The following is an 18,871-nucleotide window of genomic DNA, read 5'->3' on the forward strand; positions in this document are numbered from 1 at the left end:
TGATCTTCCCAAAACAACCAGACTGGTAGAATGCCTGCTCTTTGCAGATGACACTAGTATCTTTTACTCCAATTCAGACCCTGATCATGTTGCCTCTGTAATGAATAGTGAACTGACTAAGATTAGCTTATGGATGAAATCAAACAAACTTTCTGTTAACATAAAGAAAACCAATTATGTTATATTTAAACCCAAACAAAAATCTGTCCGCATGAGCTCCCAAATTTCACTTGACAGTATACCCCTCAAGCAAGTAACAGAAGTTAAGTTCTTAGGTATTTATATTGATGAAGGTCTCACCTGGAAATCGCATATCAGTTATATTTGCAAGAAAATCTCTAAGTCCGTTGGTATAATGTACAGATTTCGTTTCCTTTTGTCATCAAACACTAAAAAATCTTTGTATTATACCTTAATTTACCCCTATTTAACTTATTGTACTACGGTTTGGTCTTCTACTTATGTAACAAACTTAAATCGCATTTTTCTTCTTCAAAAACGAGCTGTGCGAGCTATGACAAATTCTAATCACCTTGCACCTTCTGCACCTTTATTTGCACAATTGAACATCCTAGATATTTTTAAAGTGAATTCCTTTTATATTGCAAAATTTATGTTTTCCTATCACCAACGTTTGCTGCCTTCGCCCTTTCTAAATTTATTTCCGACTGGTGGTCAAATTCATAATTATGATACTAGAACCTCAGCTCATTTTCGACCTCACACCTGCCGAACTAATATCAAGCAATTTACTATACTCTATAGAGGGCCAAAAATATGGAATGCTTTGCCATTATCAATTACGTCTTCCCCTAGTCTATCCACCTTCAAAAGAAAGCTTCTTGATTTCCTCAGTTAATTGCATGAAACGTCCGACTCTGTTATGTCTTTATAGTCTTACCACCACCGTATGTTAAAAAATCTCAATACAATGTCTTTACTGGTCTTAAAGTCCCAACATATCTCCGAGGAGACCTCTCAGTATAAGCCCGGGGGTTTCTTGAGGTCTCCTCGCCACTTCTTACTTCTTTTACTATTATTATTTACTCTAAACTTTTGTACTTGTAATCCTAGTCTATTATTCATTGTAACTTTCTATGTTTGTATGTCGTGGTGAATAAATAAATAAATAAATAAACTGACTACCCAAGTTAGACAGAACAGAAAATAAATTAATATTGTTAAATTTCTGCCTTCAGATAACAACAGTCTAAATTGAACTGACTACCCAAGTGGGACAGAACAGAAAATGAATTAATGTTAAAGTTCTGCCTTCAGATAACAACAGTCCAAGTTGAACTGACTACCCAAGTTAGACAGAACAGAAAATAAATTAATAGTTAAATGTCTGCCTTCAGATAACAACAGTCTAAATTGAACTGACTACTCAAGTGGGACAGAACAGAAAATGAATTAATGTTAAAGTTCTGCCTTCAGATAACAACAGTCCAAGTTGAACTGACTACCCAAGTTAGACAGAACAGAAAATAAATTAATATTGTTAAATTTCTGCCTTCAGATAACAACAGTCTAAATTGAACTGACTACCCAAGTGGGACAGAACAGAGAATAAATTAATAATGTTAAAGTTCTGCCTTCAGATAACAACAGTCCAAGTTGAACTGACTACCCAAGTTAGACAGAACAGAAAATAAATTAATAATGTTAAATTTCTGCCTTCAGATAACAACAGTCTAAATTGAACTGACTACCCAAGTTTGACAGAACAGAAAATAAATTAATGTTAAAGTTCTGCCTTCAGATAACAACAGTCTAAATTGAACTGACTACCCAAGTGAGACAGAACAGAAAATAAATTAATAATGTTAAATTTCTGCCTTCAGATAACAACAGTCTAAATTGAACTGACTACCCAAGTGAGACAGAACAGAAAATAAATTAATAAGGTTAAAGTTCTCTCTTCAGAACGTTTAGAGTTTATGGCACTCTCCAGTTCAGAATCTGCAACATGAAATCCTTTCTATGCAAATCCATTTCACAGAAACGCCACTGAAAATTGTTCAGGGATGCCGATCCATTTTCAATGAAATCCTTTGCAGCCATGATTACACCAATCCCACAGCTTCCAGCACCAATCATTCATGGGTTGACAAGTGCTTGAGAGGGCATACCAAAGCGCACAAAGTCAGAGCAATTTTGCCAAAACTGTGATTTGAGGGCTGGATGGCATGGATACATCTCAAGGAGTAAGTCCAGAGATTTCTTGACATAAGGAAGCGCCATCCAAGGAACGGCTACCATAAGTCCATCATCAAAATACAATTCTTGATTTACTAAATCAATGAAGATTAAGCCCCAATGTTTAGGCAAGTACACTAGCACCAGTATTTGTTGCATGTTGTTGATACGTGCTATTTCCTTCGTCATTCGGCTCAATTGAAGCTGTTGAAATTGTTTGTCATCAGAGTTCATCCAATCATAAAATTCAGAAGGGAAGTAGGCTGTAACATTCCTTCCATTTGATCTGGACTCATCTAGAATCTTATTAATGCAAATGTCAATCACAAAGCTATCAATGTATCGCTCTCCAACAAGATCAGAAAAAGAATTTGGGTCAATGGCTTTCTTCCCATGCCTTATTATTGGGTACCTGGCTGGATGATGCCAAAGCACATCTTGCAGTTGAACAAGATCTCCAGGAGAGAATTTCATTTGCAACAACCAGTCAGCTTCTGCTGACACCTTGCGGGAAGTTTCTGCTATTGTGCAAAAGCGTTTCAACACGGACAGAGCATTCTCTGAAAACTGTCCGTGTCCCTGAATCTCGATGCCAGTAGGATTCTTGCCAGCTGCTCGCTCATCGCTCAGTAGTTTCTGAGCCTTTTCTATGTCACTCTGACAAGGTCGCACAGCTATAGAGAAAGGATCAGAACTGGAAGGCTTCCCATAAACTGGCTTTGGTTCCAAAGGAGAGCTGGATGTTACTGGGGGATTAATGTTGTAAAGAGCAGCTGTTTCAGCTCTTGTTGTGACTTTGTCCATTGCCACTTGCAGGGGGGCTTGTTGTGGTGTTGTGATATCAATAATACTTTCATCTTCAATAACAACAGTCTCTGAGGAAGAACTTCTTTGAAATGACAAGGAGTTAGAATGTTTACATTTTGTGCGTTTTGCTGGTGGCTGCTTTGGGTGAGGTGGCTGTTGTGCTGGTGCTGGCTGTTTTGCTGGACCTGGCCACTGTTTTGCTGGTGCTGGCCATTGTGCTGGACCTGGCTGTTTTGCTTGTGGTGGCTGTTGTGCTGGACCTGGCTGTTTTGCTTGTGTTGGCTGTTGTGTTGGACCTGCCTGTTGTGCTGGACTTGGCTGTTGTGGTGGAGCTAGATGTCTTGATGGCACTGACTGTTGGGCAAGAATTGGCTGTTGAACAAGTGGTCTTGTACAGGTGTTGGCTGTTGGATGGCAGAGATGTTTGTTGTCCTCTGCTCGCTCTTTGCAGCTACCACAATGACTTTCCCAGTGTTCGTGGCAGTATTCTGACAAACTGGATGCCACATTTTCTGCAACCTTGGTGCCATGTTCTCTATCATAAGTGTATGACAGAAAGTCACCACCAAACATCTGCTCAAATAGATCTGCAATAACTTGGATCCATGCCTTCTTTGCTTCTGTCCAAGGTCTCATGTCAATAGGCTTCCAACCACATCCACGGAATGCAAACTTTTTCTTCCCTACTGCATGATGAAAATAATTTCAGTTCACCATGACCTGACAGTTGCAAGTTCTAAATTTAAATCTAAATGTCATTATGTTGGCAAAATCGTATGGGACATCACGCCAACTCTAGAATAACAATGAATAAAACTTTACTTAAATATACAAAATAACAACAAAAGGTAATCTACCGATAAGAGTTATCGGTATTATCAATAAGTGTTAAAGCTTGACTTCACAAATTGGGCGGTTTTTGCTTTAATTTGCATTACACTGATAATTTTTGTTCTAAAACATTGTTGAAAGCATAAGAAAAAGTCAAATGCTTGACAGAAGTGATGTCAAATACCATTGGTTTAAAATTTCCTTGATGACCAGATAACCTTTCATTTGTACATTTTTTACCAAAAGTCAAAACCATTTAAATGTACTTGCACAACATTTCAAGCTACTTTTGCACGAAAAGTTAGTTTTTAAACAATCATTTAACTATTTAACTGCTGGGAGACAATTAACACACATCTTGATGGTAAATATAAATTATGTATGTATTATTAATAAAAATTATATGGTTCAGAGACAATTAATCAATTTTAGACAAAGGGCAGAAACTGAAAGTTCATGTAAGTTTCATACTGCTACTGTATTTGATGTAATAAATAATATTCAATATTCCTTGACTAGTTAAGGGCCACATTTTAAAACTACTGACTACGGTATTTGATAAATCTGTGATAAAACACACCTGAAAGAATGCAATCTCTTGCCTCAGTAAACGAATATCTTAGTGACAACAACATGGTTGCATACCAGTGAGTGAGTATCTGATTTACTGAAAGAAAATAAAATAAGGTCTTGACCCCTGGTAACTTGAGATCAATATCTCAGATGTATTAATTCCTGAAATGTCTGAAATATTGACCACTGCAAGGCACAATAGAGTATTTGATAAGGGACACTTCATCCTTTAAATAAAATTGGTCATTAATAAGTATATGCTTTACTACAGTACAACAATGACATACTAAAATAAAAATAGTTATTGCCTAAAAGGACTTTGGGGGACTGTTACAGTCTTTGGTAGCAGTGTACTAAAAGGTTCTCTGGGTAATGGCCACCATTGCTTTTGGTAAATTTAAAACAGGTTAAAAAGTTTATACTTACAGGACTGCCCAGGTCCAGCAGCATCGTGGTTTGTTGCTTTAGAATATAGCTGGCGATGAAGTTTATGGGAGGCCTCAAATCCCTGGCCTGAATATTTGTAGAACGACCTGAATCGTCTCAGCAGCATAGCACTGTGATCGACGACAAGGTGTCCATAGTCCCCAGTACCGAGATGGATACCAAACAGCTTCTTTAATAAAAAGGCCCCACTCTTTGCACTAGGAAGTAAGCCAAAAATAACAAGAATGCAGTATTAATAAAGAAAGAAACAAAAATTATTTCTCTCTTACAACAAAGACTTAAAAATGATTCACCTTAACATCATGAATGTCAATCAGTTCCTCCTCGTGTTCACCAAATACTCTGTCACGCATTATGAGAGCAATTTCCCTCCAATCACAGCACACCTGGGTGAGAATATGTATACTGTTAATGCCTAATTGAAAATCTTGACTTTTACGCCAAATTTGTCATATGCGCACTAAATTATTATTATTATTATTATTATTACTTTTGTATTTAGAGTTTCTGGTACAATTTTAAGCCTGCAACATAATTTCCTAGAAAAATTTAATTTATTTTTTAGAAAAATTTAGATCAATGCTTATTGGATGGGTGTCATAGCAATGCATCTATACATGTGGGACTTTTCTTTTTCCCCAAAATAATGGGCACATGCATTGATGTTTGGCAATTGTAAACGCACACGCACATATCACGAGAGAGGGGACCCACTCATCCCTTCCTGTGTGACGTCAAATTGATTAAATTCTACCCTCTCCCAGAAGGGATTTATTGTTCTGATTGTCTTGAACAAAAACAGCCCAATCAAAATATATTATTGACGCGTATATCACGAGGGAGGGGACTCACTTATCTCTACCTGTGTGACGTCAAAGCAAGTCATCATTTCGAAAAGTTGTTTTTGTTCAATGGCGGCCACATGTATGAATTTAAGACTCTGATCTGCCGTTTTCAGAGAGAAAACAAATCTTTTTCAAGCAGTAAATCGAAATAATAACTTCTAGGTAGTACTCGACAGTATAAACGGTGGAAATTGGGAGAGTTCAGAGCAAAGAAACTCCGCTTTAAAGAACAGATCTAATAATCAACGCGAAGGATTAGAGCTAGAGGAGGCCAGACCAGTTCAGCGGGGTCATGACGTTATTGCATAGTTATTTCTGGTATGATTCCTAGTAACACAACGATAAGTATCACGCAATATATCTGAATAAAACCATTCAGACAATTATTTCAATTGCCAAGGGAGGATAGTTTTTAAATATCTGCAAAAGATACAATGGGGAATAATTGGGGCTACATTAAGCATTCCGTGTAATGCCATTAGAGGGGCATCTTGTTAAGCACAATTTTCACTTTGCTGAATCTTTCAGTAAAGCAAAATGACACGTACCTTGGCAAAGAATTCAATTTGAAGCTCAGCAGCCTGCTTTGCAAATGAATCTGATAGCTGGTCTTTCTGTGTCTCTTTTTGGCCTCTTTTCCTCTTTTTGGACTGTGGCCCAAGGACCATTGACTGTTTATTAGATAGATCCAAAAATCGTTCTTCCACTTCTTTTTGCTTGTTTACCCAATACTCTTTAAGGCCCTGCAAGAACACTTTGAGCTCTGAAAAAAAATTAAATAATACATATCATGTAACTGGAGCCACTATAATTATCAGTTAATACATCAGTAATGCTACAACTGTAGATCTCACCCTAAACCCCTATTAACATACCTCCTGTTTCATCAAAAATGTGCCTTCTTTGAGTAAATCACTCAGATACTGTAAATTTCAAAGATATAAAGCAATGAATTGTACAGTATAATTTTAAAAATAGTTTGAGTGTGCTAAGCAAAACCATGGGGAGCACAGAGAATTGCTACATTAAAAATTGGGATGCACAGCATAAAAGTAAGAATGTAACTAAGATTAATTATTTAATTGAATTGACAATGTATAGCATACACTGTAGGATTAAAGATCATCATCTAATTTTATCATCAGTCATTAGACCTACCTTTATTCTGTCTTCAAAAAAGGTAACATAGTTCAAAACTACTTCCCTTGCAGCACCAGTACATTCCAAGTAGTGGTGTGTAACCTTATCTAGTGGTAGGGATCTTTGAACAATGTCTTCAAAGTTCCTAAGCACATCCCTTTCAGTGGATCCTGTAGAAATAAAAATTAACACAATGTTACTTAAAATAATTTTGCTATCCATGATGTAAATTAAACATTGATTAATTTACTGTACGTTCAGTAAATTATCACCTGATCCTTAATTGATAAATTTTGCCAACTTCTTTTGGAAATCTTTGACACTTTTTGCAAGATATTCATAAGACCTGAGAGTTCTTTTTAAGAATTTTGCCAATTAATTGAACTTTTAAGAATGTCCTTGAAAACTCAGAAACTCCAGGAAGGGCAATTTTATATGTCTGCACTAAACCATGTATTATTAATAACATTTATTTAAAAATACACCGTATTTATTGCCCTGAAGATTTAAAAACTATTGAGGTTTCAGTGTAATAAAAAGGGAATCATTAAATAAACATTAATGGCAAAGAAGATTACCTGAGAAAGAGGCCACATGTATATTCTGCCTGTCTACTGCTGTTTGCTGCCCTTTTCGTTCCTTCACAGTAACTCGAGGAAATCCTCGGCAGTTTTCAGGTCCATAGTCAGACAGTGCAGCATTCAACCTGTCAAGGCTTCCCACACGATACGCAAACAAACCCAGAGAGCCCAACAGCTGTTCGCAATTTCGCATTTCACAATGCAGAGAACAAAGGTTGACACTACTTAAATCTTCTTCCAAAAGGAAATTCAGGTCATCACGGAGACCTGAACACAAAAAAAAAAAAAAAAAAAAGAACAAGGTTAGGGTCACTAAACTTGAGTGTAATGGTTTTGGTCATATTCATACTGCACATATTAGTAAGTATATTATTATTGTCAAAGAAAATTTATTTAACATTGCGGAAAAGACAAACTGACCAGGTGTAAACTTATATTCATTTTTTTTTCCGCATGTGAAAATAAACTATCGTCCTCCTCAAAATCCTAATAAAGCCCCTGAAAATTTAGCAATATACATCCTCACAAGATCTATCCATGCAGTTACCTTCCAATGTTGGCTTTTGATCTAAAACAGTCCAAACAGGTTTCATCTACATCAGCACCATGACATGTACAAGCCTAAAAACAACATACAGTATGTAAAAAAAATTGTTGTTGAACATTATTTATTTGAAACTATTAGCGTAAGGCCACAAATTAAGAGGCCTCCTTGACTGCTGAAACTGCTGGTTGACAGTCCATGGTAAGGGAAAATTAACAAGCTTATACAGTCAACTCTCTTTAAGCCAATTGCAAGCAGCACTGTAAGCTGGACACCTGGACATGGTTAGCTGCTCCCTACCATGTCAAATTTGACTTGTTTTTTGTCAAAGATAGAGGAATAGGACAGACAGCCACAGCTGTTCCCAAAGGTGTCCAGCTTAGAAAGCCGAATTTACTATGGGCCTCATCTTTAGTTAGCATTATAAAGTTCGTTCAGTTTACTGACCATAAGTGGCAAAAATTGGTTGAGAATAGGTATGCGTACCAAATGAAAATCTCAAGTGGGAAGACACATAGGGTTCACTAATACTTGTCAGACTTTTGCTACTGTGTTGTGTGCTTAACCAAGAAACACATCACTTCAAGCTCTCTTTTCACTCACGTGCCGAGTCATTGATGGTAATGACAACGTAACATAATGCTGGGGTAAACAGTCCGCCACTATATATCCTATTCAGGGGGAGGGGGAGTAGTTAAAAGCTTTTCCTTGCTTTATTTTTCAGAAACTGGGTAAAGCTCCAGTGACCAACTTACCCTTATTGCATCACAAAATACACAGCACTCCGGCACACCATAACCTTTGCCACCAAGAAGGAAATCCTTGTTATCTTTTTTAGCGAGCAAAAGTAGCAGAGCCTTGTAATCCAAAGTTACTGAAACAAAAATCATTAAAACTGTTTACAAGTTTTTGCCTTTATCTTTAGCTTTATAAGTATGTGGTAAATGTACTTAGCCCTTCTGAGGCCCCAAGAGTGACCAACATAAAACTTCTCCTCACATCATCAATACATAATCAACAGGGTTTTCCTTTTCAAATTAAAGGGAGGGGTTCACATTTCAGCGTATGTGCATGAATCTAAATGCTTTTTTCTCTTTCTTATCAACTTTATGCCCTTTAAAATCCCACTCACAGGTACTTCAGTAATTACATTCTATAATTAGTCCAAGAAAAATGACTGATGACCAAAATTCACAGATCATGCCAGTGGATTGTACTCATACTGTTGATGTTGAATTTAGTGTTGACCCGTAGGATTTATTCCACGGTTGATGTGTTTACAGTTATTTGCATGTGAAATAACGCAATCATATGAAAAAATTACCACCCGAGTTACCTTCCATTCCGAATGGTTCATAAACAAACGAATTAAATTAAACAGGCTTGGGTCATAGCGAGCAAAGGCGAAAAAGTATTTTGATCCAATTTTGGACATGCGCAGAACCGAGAAACCCTCCCTTTAAGTTGCAGTCAACTTGAGCAAAGAAGACAGAGATTTATGGCCATGTAAGACCAAAACTAAATGAGAATGAATGGTTAAATGAGAATGAATAAAGCGATCACCAAATGTCTTACACTTTGATCTTTTAACAAATTCTCCCAACAAATACTGTAAGGAAATGTTTGGAGATCAGTAAGGAAAATTTGCATTTTTAATATAATTATGGGACTTAGAGGGTTATTTGCCGGATAGTCAATTATTTCTCTCAGGGTCCAGTTAAGAGAAAGCCAAGCAAACAATGATATTGCATTTCTAGTTATGCAATTAATATATAATTTTGCATAATGTTTTCCCATTCTTGTCTAATGCTCTATCCCCTGGGTAAGCTGATGATCTTTATTATAATTTTATAATTATAATTATTTTATAATTATTGGAGGTTTGGCTTGAAGTGTGACTACACTTCGCATGCATGTATGGCTGAGTGATACATGTAGGGTTATTGTACTTACAGCATGAAAATTGAAATGAATATACAATACCTGTGAAAGTTACATTGTACTTTTTGCCATCTACAAAAATGCCATGTTTCTTGATAACATCCTTTTGACAATTCAGGTTCTTGAGCAATTGTTTTAGATTTGCCCTATTGAAATACCTGTAGATCAAAAGAGAACTTGACATCATCTATAAAAGTTAAATCACAACAAACAGAAAATGAGACTTGCGTAGTTCCAGACATCCATATCCCCACCCCCCCCCCCCCCATGAAAGCTAGGCTTTTTGTTTTACACCCCCACACACATTAGGAAATTTCAGTTTTGCTTTACACTTTTCTTCTGAAAGTTTGGCCTAATGCAGACCCCCTGCCCCTTTAAGAATTTCCAGCGACCTTCAGTGGGAGGAGTATGGATAACTTTTACAACCAAAATATTTGTCATCTTGCTGGTTTACAATTACTTCAGTGTGAGTCACATTTACAGGTTACAAACACAACAGTAGTCTTACCAACATTGAATATTCACATTCTGAAACGTGCACATTAACAGTGTAATTCAACCGTAATTACATGACCTGCCTTGTGACCTTGCAGGAAATCAAGTCACACTGAAACTCATTTTTGACTTACAGTCTACTGTATCTGCATGACAACATTTACATAAAAGAATTCAAATCAACCTGACCTTTTCTCTTTACAATTCCCTATAGCAATGGGATAAATGGACAGGGCACTTTCTGAGCTCTTGTTCAAGAAACCAATAGGTGCAAGACCAACAGCCACCTGATCTTTACCTACACAAATTAAGGTGTATTTATAAACAACATGCATGAGAAAATGAGAAACAATACAAAGGCTGAATTCATCATTCAGATTCTATTTCCCTTTTCAAGGAAATGCCAATGAAAACTTAATGTCTAGCTAATTTCTAATTAATTTCTAGCTGCCACAAGAGATTCCCCACCACAAACTGAGATAATACAATGTTTATGACACAATAATTATTGTAAATGAGCATGTGGTCCCATTTTGAACCACATACAGATCATAATAATTATTATCAATGGTAATATTTTACGATTATAGTGGACCATACTCAACCATTACCAGCAGTGGATGGAATTTATCGTAACTCTGAAATTCCACCGAGCCCTTGAATGCCCCCATATTCATTGGCTGTTGATTCCTTTGCTTGGACTTTTTTTAAAATGTTATACATATGTACTGTGAAAGACCTGTATTGTATTCTATTATAAAGGGGCACTAGCTGTCATGCTATTGCAGCATCACTTAAAAAACTTAAAACTTGTCTGCAGGTCAAGGGAAAAACCCAAAATAATTGGCCTTTGTTTTTTACCATTTAAGACTATATTACTGCAAAGAAACTACTTACTGTCATCTGTTGTTGCAGATGGAGAGGATGGAAATGGATTCAAACTAAGAAATTTAGCCTTTTTTTAAAGTTTCTGTGCTGTGTCTTGCAAAAATCGCAAAAACATGCTATGGTTTTGCTCTTCCACTGCTAAATCATGATTTCATTTTATATCTTCTTCCTAATTCTGCAGGAGTAATGTGTGTATAAGTCAAGGTACAAGGCATTGATTCTTACACATAACTGACCAGAACAGTCAGCAAAACCCCCATGACAGTGCCCCTTTAATGGATCAACGTTTTTTTTTAAGATACTAAATACTAAATAATTTATTACTCACCTCCAAGAGGACGCCCATCAAATTTGATGTTAAATTCCATGTCTGTTGTGTCGTTGGAGAGTAGATGTTGCTCACGTATTGCCCATGTAAGAACAGAGCTGAGGTTCACATCACAAGCATCAAACTCTGCATCATTAATTTTATCTTACCAATCTTCAAGGTTTTTCTCACTATAGAGAAGACAAGCTTTTTCACTGCTGTGATTTCATTCTTTGTTAGCAGTAATGGTGAATCATCAGACTTCTGAAGATAAAGAAAACGAAATAATTATATATTAATCTACAGCCTGTATTCTGGCCCATACTGCCCAAATTACTGGTACTTCTAAAGCTATAGATAGGATGACCACTATGGTAAACAGCTTAATAACTTAATACTTTTTAAATTACATTGGAGCCAATTTATTAGATTTAAAACTTTTGCTATGGCCAGGGTTCTTGTTAAGTTTTGGAATAGACAACTACAGGTTTAACAAGTTGGAGGCTATGGTTATTGACTGACCAACACGAAGGTCTGTTTTTTTTTCCTAAAAATGTAACAAGCATCGAATGACTCAAACAATGGAAGTTATTTTTCTCTCTTTACTTGGCAGTCAGCCAAAGCAGCATTTAGGCCTGAGAAAAACATCCAGTAATTAAGTGACCTTCCAGTTATAACAAATGATTTGAACACTTCAGGTTCTAAGGAATGTTGTCAATAAACTATGGGCATGACCTTTACTGACAGCACTCAGTCACAGCTTTGGTCAGGCAGCTTCACAGTGGTTCTCCTTGTATTTTGTGAGACTTGCACAAAATAATCCATTGGGGGGAAGAGGAGTTGGGTGGGGGGAGGGTTGAGTCACCTTTGGCTGCCTATAAATTTCTCAGAATTTCTTGTTTTTCACAGTAAATTGATTTCCACACTTACAAATATTTAATTATGGTTGACGGCAATGAAAAAGGCAAATCATTGCTTGGAGTTTAAAGTTCAGATTATGTTATTGAAAGGTGCAGTAAAAGCAATCCCTGTTCGACAAAATGTAAAAAAATCATTTTGGACAAGCTTAATTGAATGACTCAAATTAGAAGTCCCTCAGTCTTTAAATTAATAAGTGTTTCCTATTAATAAATTTTAATAAATTAATCAATTTAAAGAACGTTTTCAACAATCACTTACCCCACTTTTTCCAAGTTGTGACAAATTCAGCAGAGTTTGCCAAGCCCGGTCTGGTAACTTTGCTTGGAGTTTAAAGTACAAGAGAACCCAGTTAGGAACTCTCATACTATGAAACAAACGCGCGTGCGTTTCTGAGGTCAAAAGCTCGGTGAAACCTTTCTTGCCCTTAGCTTCCATCACAATGTCAACTACCTCGGAAATTGTGTCTCTGACTTGCCCCTTTTCATCATCGCCGCCAAAAATAAAGCTGTTGCCCAGCACACACGCAATAGACTCCTCGTACTTTTCTGAGACGTCACTAAGAGAGGCCATGACCTTTCTACACTTACTAAGCACTTTCCTCTTCTTCGTTGTCGATCCAAAATCAGGAGAGTTCCTTGTGTCTTCAATGGAACTGCACTCAGAAGATGGTATTGATGGTGAACACGATTCCGGCGAGGAACAACTCGAGGTCACAGACTTTGACGAGCACGTTGAATCGAAACTTTTCTCCAGGTCAGCCTCGAGATCGCCAATTTGAGCCCGGAGAGACTGAAGTTGTAACTCAAGGGAGTCGATTAGAGCGTCCCTTTTCTTCAGTTCGGCGTTGAGAGCTGCATAGTCAGGGTTAACAAATTTCCCGCCAAAACCAAAATCATTGCTGTCGTCATAATCAGCTTCAAGGTCTAATGGCATGGAGTTTAAAATGTTTAACACAGCCTTAAATGCTTGAGAAGATATCAAGGAATCAGCTGGGATATCCTTTTGGCGCACAAGACCAGCAAACAAACCAAACGTTGAAACCACGTAAAGGGTACTCGGCATTCTGTTGAAATTCGGAGGGGATGCAGATTTCGCGGGAAGAACTTCCCTCGCAGACCTTCTTTGGATCTCGTCAGGAAACCTTCGAAATATCTCGCTTTTTGCGAAGTCATTCGGCCGAGTTCCACAAATGGCCTTAGTAAGGACGTACCAGTGCTTTCGAGGATCAAGCGATGAACTTTTGACCCTCCAAAGATTGGATGGGAGCGAAGACTCGCTTGCCATCGTCTCCATACAAGCGGAGCATCGAATGGTTTAGAAATCAAATGCATGATGCTATTAAAACTTGAATATCCCGCCAAAGTAGAATAATAACCTGGTTTGGTGATAATTTAACTTTTATACTCAATCCAGCTTCCGCGATCGCGCCGTGTACGAAATATATGTACAGTTGCCAATATGGCGACGTAAACAATCACACTCATTACGCAATGCTGGTGGAGTCACGTGGTCAGTTTAGTTCGCTTTGTTTCGCTCAAACAAGGCTGGACAGGATGGCATGACGATTCAAATTGTCAGCGATAATGATGATAAACGTTATATTTAAATCACTAGAAAATTCAGCTTTTACGGTCAATCCTCATTTTAATTTAATTTGAACGGAGTTTGAAGTCAGTTTCGAACATCGCCAACGAGATTTTAGAGTTCCCGTAGAAATTCCCCTAGTTTATTGACGGTATAAAGCTGACTTTTTTTTTTACATTACAGCATTAAGTATTTCAAGAATAACAACAGTTTCCCTTGAGTATTTTGAATCTTTTTTCCCGTCAATGCGTCTTTTTCGGAGAGATTTCCAGAGAAATGTTCAACATTCCATTCAAATGCGGGACATTGCGATCTGCGAATGTTCATTACATTCTCGGAAATACTGGTCACGCGTGATCGATCGTACCGTCTCTTGATCTTGTAGGCCGGGTGTACGAATACACGATCTCTATATATTTCGTTGTGGTATATTTATTCTCGCGTTCAAATGCGTGTCGCGCGTGTAACCCGGGGCGCTGTTCATTTTATTTCCTGTCAGGGTTAATGAGATAATTACTTTAACAGTGACATCCAAACACCTTGCTGATTGATGTCTCTCAGCTTTCTTTGACACACCCTGGAATCATTTTATGGCTCCTGTGGAGATTTTTTTTCTTGGCTTAAGTTCGTCATGTAGACTCCAAAATAAAGTACTACAAGCGGATCGCACGCACCAGAAAAAAACCAATGAGTTATATTCGAGGGAGAATTTGTTTAATAATTGGTCTTGCAGCTGAACCCGTAAATTTCTATAGAAGGTTCTTTGGAAACACTGTCCAATGAAGACCAATGTCAGGGACAGTGTCACATTTTAAACGAAATTATTGCATGGGTGGTGAACAACTATTTGGATTCGTTTGTGATACACCTCAAATCCTCAAATCTGGAGAAAGGAATTTTTAAAGTTGACCCTCCCCCATGCTATGGAATGATAACAAAAGATGAATGATAAGTGTGTTTTAAAAAAAATAATGATTACAAATCTGATCAATTACAAATGGGCTTTACGAACTGCGGACTACTCAGATCCTTTATTAGTGCATTGACAGACTGAATTTCCTTCCAGAAGATATGAGATGTTTACCTTTTGATGTTTTAAAATTTCATTACTTAAAAATTTTAAAGCTCAATAAGTTTTTTTCTTAGAGTGACATTTCTTAGCTCATCCATTTTTAATATTTTTAATATTTTTTGATTTTTTATTTTTTTTATGCAGTGCCCTATTAAAAACAACGTTATGTGACATAGGCCATCTGTAAAAAAAAAAAAAAAACTTTTCTTATTCTTATTCTTATTCTTATTCTTAGTTCTAAACAATATTTTGGTAGTTACGCGATGGTTTGTTAGTTAGCTTCCGGTGTTTTTATCACATAACTAAACATTTCTTTTTGTTTTGCATGTCGGAAAATGTCTTCTGATTCTTGTTATCAGATTTCGACGGGTTGTGACATTTCAGTGGGGACGAAATCTTTCTTAGAAATTCACTTCCTTTAAAAACTCTCATAGGACACGCTTGACATAAAAGGAAACCTCTTGGTATATCAGGAAATTCAGTTTTTCTGATCCACTCATTCTTGTCAGGGTCATAGCATTCAATTGCGAGTACATTAGAGAGCGTTCCTATACGGCGTGTTTTCCGATGGGACATGGAGGGGAGGAAAGACCGTAAATAGTCGCCCAGTAGATACTGGCCCAGTACATACAGCTTGTCATCAACAGATAGCATACGAACTACACGGGTTAGAGAAACCCCATTTGGAACTTTTAAGCCTGCGATCATTTGCCACTCATCTGTTGTTTCGTTGTAGACCTCACAAGTTGTCCTCAAAAAACATGTTGTCCGCGGGTCGTGTGAAACTCTTCCTTTTCCACTGATGACGAAAATTTTCCCGTGAAATGCAGCACCGTGGGCGCCATATCTTGTTTCATTCATTTCAGCTATTTTTTCAAACTTTTTGGCAGAAATGTCATATCTGTAGGCGTCTGCCAAGGGAAACGACAAATGGCAACCAACCACTCTGCCACCGAGAAAGTAAATATCATCGTCCTTGTTTATAATGCAGATTTTACATCTTGGTGTCCAATCAAATGACGACTCATGTTTCCAAGAGTTTGATTCATAGTCATGCTTCATGATGCTGGAAGGACTCATTCCGTAAAAATCATCAAACCTTGAACCAACCAAAGCGTAAATTTCATTTTGACTTGTGACGAGTAGTTGAGACACATAATCCAGATGCTTTAATGACAGTGATGTCGAAGTGTTATAGAATGTATCGTAGCGTAACAGGTTGAAGTCTTCAACCGAGTCAGTTGGTGTTTTAAAATATATTTGATCGTGACAAGTAGTAAATGGAATACACCAGCATGAGGGCATTCCGTCTGGCGCTGCACACCAAGTGTTCTCTCGAGGAAAATAACAAAGTGATTTGTTATTTTGTCCTTCTTCCCCACTAATTAATATAACAGGAACTTCTAGTGATTTTCTTGGTTTCAAACAACCTCCTCCATTGTTTTTAGATTTGTTCAAAAGATCCATGCTATCTGTGTCACACACCACAAATTTGTTTGTCACGATATAAGTGCGGAAGTAGTCACGTGATACATAAAACAAACGAACGTGTCGAAATAAGGTGAAGAAATATTTCTTTCGATCGACTTTGTTATGTTCAATCCAGGCTAAGATGAATTCGAACACATCCTCCTCGGCGCTAACATTTATTTCGTCGCTTGAGATCCACATTTCAACCTCATTACTTGGCATGTTCAAGAATTCGTCTGTTTTCTCCAAGGTACTGAAATTTGCAAAGATAAAGTTTTTGGTTGCGGCAATGAGTTCCTCGCATTGATATGTTTCGCTAAAATGATAACGCGAAACACAATTCGAGCAATTTATATCCCGTGTTAAAACATCTGCAGCGAGAGACTTTAGTTGTGGAAGAAACAAATAGTCTGCCATCTCGATCAGGTCGTGTGCACGGTCTTCTTCCGATATTTGTACACAACCGGTGTAAATAAACTCCAATATGTCTCCCAAAACAGACTCAGTCAGCATCTGCAAACGAACAACTCCTTCTTTCGACTCCCTCATGTCAGTGCTCAGCAACTTATCAAAGAAAGGACTTGCATCGGCCAAAATGTGCTTGTGTGCTTCGAATTTTTTACCATCTTCGACAATTATGGTAACGTCAGAAGGTGTATCGTTCGTGTCTTGGGGTTTGAAGGCGGGCTTAGACGGTGGACTCATAACAGAATTAAACTGGATTCGAAGTTTTTCGAAGACTGTTGTCGTATTCGAATTTGTTAATTTGTCCAATACCTGGTTGGTGACCAAGAAGTTCTCGTGAGCCCAGTTTTAATTGTCGCAGAGGTTGAGAATTGAAATAAAACGTTTCAGAAGGAAGTTATGCTAACCGTTCGAGCGATGACGTCAGGCTGCCATGGCAATTAATATCTAATTTAAGTGGGCTATGTAATGCGTTATTTCTGAAAGCAATAGAAGGTCATGTGGACCCTAATCGAGGCCATAAACGGATGTCGACCAGTATTGGCAACCGCACTTATCTTTCTTTCAACTTCCTCATGTTGTGAATCGGCCAAACTATGACGTCTCTTGTGGTAGAAGACGTCCGTTTCTGTCGTGCTTTCCCGAAAGATTTTTCATACCTCTACTTCGAGAGAATATCATTTTTCCTTGATGGTTTGTAACCTATTTTGTTCTGTTCTGTACTCAACGTTGGGTTTTGAAGTTTGAAAAAGCTCTAGTAAGGCGGGGTGACAAGAGATTTTTCAACTGTAAGTGCCGCGCTGGAAAAAAAATGACACATTTAACTCGTGGAGACTTGTCAACTCGCTTAGCTTGCGAGAACGGAAACTCGTCACAAATTCCTGATACCTTAGGGATATACTGCAATTGAACTTCAAGGGAGAGTAGTGAATGACATAAAGCTGGATCCACACAGTTTAATCATAACTCAGAATATGGTCTTAACAATTACAAACGTGGTGTGTTTGTAGCCAGCGATGTGTTTTAAAAAGTTTTTAAAGAACAGGAATACTTAATACTAGAACTACTGCGAAAGTCTACTCTTTCCCGTCAGGAAAGCTAATCACAAAAAAATCTTTATTCTGTTACAAAAACACCTCTCTATTTTGAGAGGCTAAAATGAGGTCAGCAGGTTGGAACAAAATTTATAAAACGTCTGTGAGCAGTTAAGGAACGAAATGTTATTCAAAACCTTTGGATCTGGTACAATTGGCCTTCACTGGACAGCAGTGAATCACACATACCTCGATACACACAGTTTAACCACACCTGACGTAGGAATGCCGTCTTAACAATTACAAACTAAAGCTAGGTATGTTTGTAACAAACTGGAAATAATAGGAGATAGATCTACAGCAATAATTTATACTCATCTGTCAGGAAAGCAAATTTAACCGAAAAAGCCCTTATTCAATTTTAAAAACTCTTCCTTTTCAGAAAGCCTTAAAATAAGGACAGCAGCTATAAACACAGCTACAAAATTCATAAAACATCTGCATAGCGGTTGTGAAAAGATATTTTGTTCAAAAAGAAAAAAGTTCAGCAAGGAACATACATCATGAAAACATCAAGACTCTTTGCTCTATTGTGCAAGGATAAAAACAGGATGTTTTCTTTGGCTACAGCATTCATTCAAACTAAGCCTACTGTACCGAGACATTAATACGGACTCTTACAGCTGGAGGGAATCTAGGGGTTTCGGTATAACTCGCTAAACTGAAA

The 18,871-nt window shown here is 37.5% G+C and overlaps 1 protein-coding gene and 1 pseudogene across 2 annotated transcripts in view; one reads left to right on the plus strand and one right to left on the minus strand.

Annotated features, from left to right (window-relative positions):
- LOC146453961 (uncharacterized) overlaps positions 1 to 18,871 on the plus strand; it is a 119,734-nt gene that overhangs the window by 77,537 nt on the left and 23,326 nt on the right. The gene's annotated exons all lie outside the window — the stretch shown is intronic.
- Positions 1,123 to 14,071, minus strand: LOC146453967 (uncharacterized; annotated as a pseudogene). Its single transcript, XR_014859374.1, has 15 exons — positions 12,778 to 14,071; positions 11,620 to 11,862; positions 10,593 to 10,701; positions 9,951 to 10,054; positions 8,723 to 8,841; positions 7,969 to 8,044; positions 7,421 to 7,696; positions 6,861 to 7,012; positions 6,578 to 6,625; positions 6,251 to 6,463; positions 5,151 to 5,243; positions 4,837 to 5,054; positions 4,418 to 4,504; positions 3,267 to 3,689; positions 1,123 to 3,191 (listed from the first exon to the last, which is right to left on the minus strand). The product of XR_014859374.1 is annotated as an uncharacterized LOC146453967 (transcript).

This window comes from Pavona decussata, unplaced genomic scaffold, assembly GCF_977016875.1.
Source record: "Pavona decussata unplaced genomic scaffold, jaPavDecu1.1 SCAFFOLD_321, whole genome shotgun sequence".
Taxonomy (NCBI): domain Eukaryota; kingdom Metazoa; phylum Cnidaria; class Anthozoa; order Scleractinia; family Agariciidae; genus Pavona; species Pavona decussata.